General features: G+C 36.8%; 1 non-coding gene across 1 annotated transcript; it reads right to left on the reverse strand.

Annotated features, from left to right (window-relative positions):
- Nucleotides 1-4,862: 4,862 nt before the first annotated feature.
- Nucleotides 4,863-4,946, reverse strand: Trnal-uaa. Its single transcript has one exon. It is a non-coding gene; the product is annotated as a tRNA-Leu (tRNA).
- Between the last annotated feature and the right edge of the window lie 3,060 nt (nt 4,947-8,006).

Here is an 8,006-nt window from a genome sequence, read left to right on the forward strand (position 1 = left end):
CTTATTATCAAGTATTACTAAAGATATCTTCCAAATTTGCGTAATAACGCGTGATGACTTAGTAGCAACTAATCAACTGTCTTTATAATTATTATGATTTAAATAAATACTTTACTAAATAAAACATTTTAAGTTTTATACAGAAAACTTGAAATACATTTTTTTTATAATACTTTATACAGAATGATGATGAGAAATCTTTTGTCAAAATAGATTAAAATAAAGCTATACAATATAACGACAAAAAATGTATGTGAAAATTGAGAATTAAATTCGAACGTATTATTGTTAAATTATCGAATTCTTCGAAAGCGATACTTCACACGGAAACATATAAATCGGATGTGTATGTCGCAACATCGAAGATTCGACGAGATCTAATAGAGTCGCCTTAAACCTGCGGTATTCGAAGTATTCTTCCGAAGGGGAAAATAAGAGAGAGTTCGCCAGAATCCCCTGTCACTGAACCGTTATAATATCCTGTCCGGCAATCCCGGGTATCTATTTTGTCCCCGAGGAAGAGCGTAACTATGTGAAAACAACATAAAAAAATCTCGCCGCGCATAGATATCGAGTTTTGACCCCCCCAGGCTGGGGTCAGCACTGGAGCGTATGACCATTTTGTCACCCTCGCCGAAAATTTTATTTACGAATATCCTTTCGTTGTGCGCACGAAAGTGCTCGCGCTGTCCGAATTCGTGACGCGACATAAAAGTGCCGACACCCCCCGCCGGTGCAATCGCGGATTCTTTCCGAGTTACAAGCGGCGTAACTTCCGGCTGAATTTAAATGTCCAATTGTCAGCGGCGCCGCGCTCCGAGCCCTTCGACGGATGTTTTACGGGCAATCGACGACGAAGGAATAACTTGTTCCGCAACTTTTTCCGTCCAGCTATAGAATCCGTTATGACATCATGGATGAATTTTGATTCCGCGAGAGAGTTATCTTCGAGTGTTATTGCGATCGGTCGAGCGATACGTATTTGCGGAATTATTTCACGAACGGAAACAGTTTCACATTTAGAGCAGCATTGAATTAACCTGTTTCTCAAAAAACTTTTTCAAGAATGTGACTCACGTTTGTAAAATATAAATTTATGTTATTTACTGTGTGTAACATTTCGAGGTATCGAAAAAGATATCTATAACGTAGATTGATTATCGATAAAAACCCATATAGAACTTTTGATTGGTATAGAAAGTATTTAATTCTGGAATGTTATACTCATATTTTTTTTTATATTACACTACGTGAAATGTAAGAAAATTACTCATGTGATTAAGAACTTTTTCACACTTTTTAATATTTACTTTATACATCGCAAGGTATTGGAATGACTGATGCTTAGTTTAATGTAAAAAATAAGCTTTAATGTTAAACGATTTTATTAAATGTTATTTTAAGCTGTCAAAATTTTAATAATGAAAACTATACTAAAATCAAAGTTCAGGGATGCAAATTCATTCCCAATAGCATTCCAGGATTAAAGAGCTCTATGAAAACAATCTCTCATTTTCGGGAGTAATCTCAGGTTTCAACCAAATTGTAGCAACTTTAATTTATACCGAAATAATTTCACGACTCTCTCAACCCCACGACGAATAGGAATTACGCGAGGGTGAACTTATAGAGAGAGAATATTTAGAACAATAAGTCGTGGCGGGTGTTCGATGACACGAAGTGCAGCGGGAAGTGACGGGGCGCGATGAATGAAGATATTCGTAGAGCGAAAATCCGTCAAATAAAGATCACGCCCGCCTCCAGAGATAATAATGCTGCTGGCACAGACGGTTTTTGTATCCTCAGCTTTCTTCATTCTTCCTTCGTCGCCCGCGCTTCCTAGAGACGACAGTGGGGTGCTTTAAATATTTAGCCGGCTAATTTTCGCGAGGATTTTTAAGTCGACGAAGGAAAGTGAGAATTGAAAAGAAACTCGACAACGCGACGAGATCGGAGAAAGAAGCGACCGAGCGAAATGTCCTCTAGACTGAAATAATAATGAGAGGCGCCAGCGCCTTTAATCACGATATTAAACATTTACGATCGCCACGGTGGTGTCCTGCTACACTAAGATTACTGCGCTCCTTTTCTCGTATCCGGCCTCGATCCGATCTTCCCTCTGGTACAAAGCGACTTTCGCTGTAACCCTCCTATGTCTCTTGTTTACGTCTAGTCGCTGATAACCTTACACGATGATCTATCTTGCCTCAGGATATTTTCAACAAGCGTCTAGTCTGGAATGCGCTTTAAGTCGTCTTGAACGAAATGTAAACATGCGAGAAATGCTAAATATTATCATGCATTAATGAGCAGTATAATCTTTCTTGTTTTTTATTTAGATACACGCTAATATGTTTGGATATATTTAGATACACTTTGAATTAAGTTTTTACTTGAAGTAGAAATAATATGGTTAAATATGTCGGAATAAACCTCTGAAAGACAAATCTACTACGATATACCGATAGATAGATCTGGGCTCGAGATTATTGCAATGGACGAGTCGGGGTGGAATATAATTTGCAGTAGAATGGGCAATTCGGGTGAAAGGACCGTGGACACTGGCGAAAAAGTCCATTTTTCTTGGCCGACGTTGCTATCGCCAGATTATGTCCTGCGCAGCTATATTGATGACAATGGCAAAGCCACCGAACCGACTAGCCGGCTCAATCTAGTCCACCGTTTGTTTTGCTTTCACACAATTTGTCATCCATTGTCTGAGCGCACGTACACTCGGTGCCCCGACCACCTCCAATCGTTATTTATTATTTCGAGAAGACGCTTGATTAATTTTTATCTCGTCCTCTTAATGTTTGAAAATTGTTGGCTCGGTTTCAAAACTCTGTGAAAAAGTCTCCCTAATTCCTTGTAATTAACACGAAATAATTTTCCACTGGTAGATCTAAGCATCCAGCTTACGATGAAAATTACATTTTTAAGCTGCGATTTACGGTGACATTGATGCGAAGTGATAGTCCGACTGAACAGAGAATAATTTAATATTCTTTATTCCAGTAACACGATTTCACGGAACAACGAGTACGCGATGCCCGAGCATTAGAAATACGATTTTCCTTTAGCAATCGCAAGGGATGGTTGGAACTGTCAAGAAACATTTTTCTCGAACCTATCTCTCAGAATTTTTTTTTGCATGCTTTGTTCTTCTTCGAATTGAATCATGACAAGATCTTAAAGTCATGTGATGTGGTATAAAAGATAAAGAAAAATAAAGAGAAAAAAACAAGAACATTTGAATTCACAGATAAGTAGATGTAGATTTCACGTGTCATATTTTTCAAGGCTGTAATTTAATTATTCAGGGGAACAATTAAACATACAGTATTCTTTAATTTTAATTAAATGAAAAATATTTATTAATATTTTTCCATTATTAAGTTTAATGTGTCACTTTTAAGAATTATATATTGCATGGTCACAGATTGTAAATTTTTATTTAATAAAAGCTGAAATATCTAAAAAAAAAAAAATAAATTTAGTAAAATCATTCAGTGAAATGTAAAAAAGAAAGGAAAGCAACATTTTTTTTAGCAACGTACGCGTTTTGCTTTTTTTCGTTTTTTCTTTTATGTTACCTGGATCTCGAAATCCGACCACGTATTAGCAACGGTATTAAACTGCAGGGGATCTCGCAAGCTCCATTGTACACTCCGCACAAGGGAATGCAAGGGTTGCCTAAAACGTTCATCTTTTTTTTTCTATTTTCCCCCAGTCTCTTTTTCACATTACGAGATACCTCTCGTGTCGCACTCTCGAACGAAGTCGAGAAGTTCGCGGGGTAACGTGAGAATGACAACAGATGCGCCGGAATGAAATTACAAGGTGTCTCGACATTATGTCAGCGTGTTGTGCTTTTTCAGCGAAATTATTGTGACAGGCATCTCAATGTGCAATTGTCGCTCCTTCTCTTTCTTTCTGCCATCCAATTCCCTCTTTTTTTCTCGCTCTCTCTCTCTCTCTTCTTCTTTCGAAAACTCCCCTTTGTCATGGGGTGGACACTTTTACGGTGTCAAGTCCTGGTCTTTTGGGAAAAGGGTCGTCTGTCATTTGGCTAATCCTATTTAATCGGCCGCTTTTCCTTTTCGATACACCGATCAGCCTAAAAATAGCGCTTGAAAAAGATCGATAAAAACGCCGGATTTTATAATACTTTAATTAAAGTGAGACGTTCATATCTACTCTCATATGTGTGTAAAATTTTATTCAGCTTTATATATACTGTTCAACTTTATACATATATTTGAATAAATTAAAGATTTTTATTTTAAGAAGATTTAGACTTTAGAAGATTTTTATTTTAAAAAATTAGCTTTCTTATATTACTTATATTCTTATATTCTTATATAGATATAATATTTATGTTATGTTACATGCACATCGATAATTTTTACACTATTGGCGTTTTTATTATTTATGAAATTGCTGTTAGTTTTATCGTGAGATCAATCTCTTGAAATTAGTCTGCACGACATTACATCGGTTTATCTCGCATTCTCTATGATTATTCATTGAGTCATTTATACTCGGCACAATTATCACTGCCATCAGTCTTTATACTGAAGTCATTTTAAATTACGGAAGCCTCCGTCATTTATCTTCTCGCAGAAAAATCGCGTCATGTCCGCTCGAGATAATCAATAATAAATTACAATATGAACGAAACAAATATTTTATGTTTTAGAAGAAAACAAGAGTAAATTATTTATGCATTACAAACTATCAAAGATAAATCTAGAAATGAAGCATTTTATAAAAAAAATTAACAAGCATGTTATTAAAAAATTAAAAAAATACAAGTATTTTTTCTTATTGTTTTATGAATACTTTTTGAAAAAAAAAAGATTTGCTAAGTGTGGGGTTCGAACCCACGCTCCCAGATGGGAACCAGATCTTAAGTCTGGCGCCTTAGACCGCTCGGCCAACCTAGCTTCGTTGAATACCGAATACAAATGTCACTAGATAACATATTTATATATTTGTATTATATAATAACAACGATTTTCACTTCAAAATTCATAAAATGTTATTTTATAATTATTTACATTATTTTATTTAAATTTAATATGTGAAAATGATTTTATTTCTTCGTTTCGTTAGGATTGTTACGTGAATACATACGATTTTTGGAAACATAACAATGAATGCAAATATAAATTAATAATATTTTAGAATAATAGTATTTTATAAAATTTTTAAAATTCTGTTATTTTTAGCAAAACAGACAGGATATTTTAAATTCTGTTATTACTATTATTTTCTACTTTGCTCGATTATCCTCTACAAATTGTGCCTAATGTCTCGACAAGTTCGACGGAATAGGAAACAGTGCGCGGCATGGGTAAATGCACATGAATTCTCCGTACGAGCACACGCGAGCACACGGTAATTTGCCCATGACTGCTAATGCGCCGCTCTCTGTCTTTGTGCTTCTGCAAAAAATCACGGAAGTTGTGAGGCACGACGCGCTATTTGAATAATACCGTCATTATTCACTGAGCTTGTTCCACAGTGTGACTAACGATGAGTCCAGGGGGGAGTAGCTCGTACTTGTGAAATTTGATAGTAATCGACTAATCTGCGCCAGTCGTCCGGGCGTGTGTGTCAGACGACCTTTCATTCCGAAGCGGCATCATTTATTTATTTTTCTTTTATCGATCATTGTTAAGAAAATAATATAGAATGTTATGATATCCGAAAATAATAAGAAGTAAAAATCTTGTTGATTTCTCTGTACTGTATGAGTGCTAAATGTTCGGTCTTCATGATTCGTATGAGAGGAATAGTCATTCCGTGAATGATCATGTCTACGTGTCATCGTGCGGTACAGGTATCTTTCCCGTCGACTTCTGAAACGACTTCTCCTCGCCCTTTGCATACACGAGAGTCCAATGACCCGTTTCCATGTCGGTTTAACACTTAACACCGTGCACCGCGGATTTGCACGCGTATCATCCACGCTCTTCATCGTTTCTCGGCGATGCATATACGGGGGATCCCCCTTCTTGTTTTGCGCGGCGCACCTGTGCGGGCGTGGCGGGGACGATAAGTCAGCGCGAGACGGGTACGACGACGTCCAGGCATGTATACGCAATAAAAGCGAAATCGTACGTCCGGGACGATGTAATAAAAAAGGTAGACCTCGATAAAAGTGGCCGGGGCATATCGCGGATCCCGCCGTTGTTGGAGCGGCCTCGCGAGGCACAGTCGATGTTGTTGATGTTGGGATCGCGTGCCGCGCAGAATGTCGTACCAGTCTGCACCTATCCCGTTGTTAAGGCGTCCCCATCCCCTTCCACCAATCTCACTCTCGCCGACCACCCCGCGGCTGTGTCATTAGCGTAATCATTCTCCGTCACTTGGACGATTCCTCGAGAGCGTCGGGATCCCGAACCACTTCATATTTAAATCGCTCCGAGTTCGCTTCCATTTCCGACGTACGCTCTTTGGGGGCTTCCTTATTGTGCGCCGCGGGAAATCATAATGATCACCGATAACGACTCGTCTCGCGAGCTACGAGTTCGAAAAGAATAAAAACGCTTCTTCGTTTGTATAAGTATCATGATATCTCATATATATTTGATTTTTACATATAGAAGATGAAAAATTAACGAATGCAATTAGAGAAAGTTTTAATTCAGAGAAACGTTATACATGTTCCATTTGTTTGTTTCCATGGCGATTTATCTCGCATGAAATAGCCGTTGCAATATTTCGATACGTACATTTGTCATGGTGAGGGTTTACTTGTCAAAAGCACGTCCGCGTCGTTCGAATGGTAGCAGAAAAATAATTAGACGAAACAGACATTTCTCGAGGGAGCACGTGTGTCTCAGAATGCAAGCCCCAGCTGTTAACTGTGCTTCGACTTTCTCTATTTAGGCTGCCATATGCCAAACTTTATCTTTCTTTTGAAGACTTGGAACCAAGAGTGACAAGAGCAATTTATCTCCAAATTACTTAGCTATAAATAACGATTGTAGATATTTCTGGTGCTATTTTATTGGCCAATTACATAACGTATTACTTGCAATAAAACAAATAAAACATACTAAACGATCTGTAATTTGCGTCAAATTTCAAAATAATTTTCTATTTATAATCTTATATGCTTTTAATATTTTAATATTTTATTTCTTGAGTGTACGACGGGACACATGAAATGATAAATAAAACTCTGCTCCAAACTATAAATAGCGATTTATAAATCATCTAAAACAGACAAAAATATCACAATATTTTAAATGCTATATGTGTTAACTATGTTTGACAGTTTATATCGAAGTAGAACACGTACAATAAACTAGTTCATGCTTCATAGATATGAATATTATTTATTCGGCTACAAATACGTCATGTAATTGATAGATAATACTGACGAGAAATAACACAAGAAACTACGAATGCGCGCTTGGAGAGTGAACGAAGGGCTTTGTATGGGCGTGATTGGTCATGCAATTTGTTTGTAAATGCTGATTGTGTCTATCGACGACTGTGATTTGTGTAATCGTCTTTGACCCGGGTTATCGCACTTACGGAACAGGCTCTCGTTGTGTGATTTTTATTCACTCGGAGTTTTCACCTTATCACTATACATAAACATTATGTGACCACTGCATGCTTTATGAACGCAACGCTATTACGCAATCCCTCTTGACACGCTTTAAATTATTCCTCAAGTATTCGAGATAACGTGGCCAAATTTAAATTAGAATTTTTCGTTATCGCATTTGTTATAATTATTGTCATAATTATTTTTAAATATAATTGAATTTGATTGAGCGTAAAAATTCAATTTTAAATAAAACAATATATATTATTTATCTATAAAAAAAAATAAAATATCTCTTTCTCTGTATTTCAGTTTCTGTGTAATATTTTTCTTCAATATCTTGTACTCTTTTATTTATGTATACATATGTATACATGTGTGTGTGTGTGTGTGTGTATGTGTGTGTGTGTGTGTGTGTGTGTGTGTGTGTGTGTGTGTG

The sequence above is a fragment of the Atta colombica genome, unplaced genomic scaffold (assembly GCF_001594045.1).
Source record: "Atta colombica isolate Treedump-2 unplaced genomic scaffold, Acol1.0 scaffold198, whole genome shotgun sequence".
Classification (NCBI taxonomy): domain Eukaryota; kingdom Metazoa; phylum Arthropoda; class Insecta; order Hymenoptera; family Formicidae; genus Atta; species Atta colombica.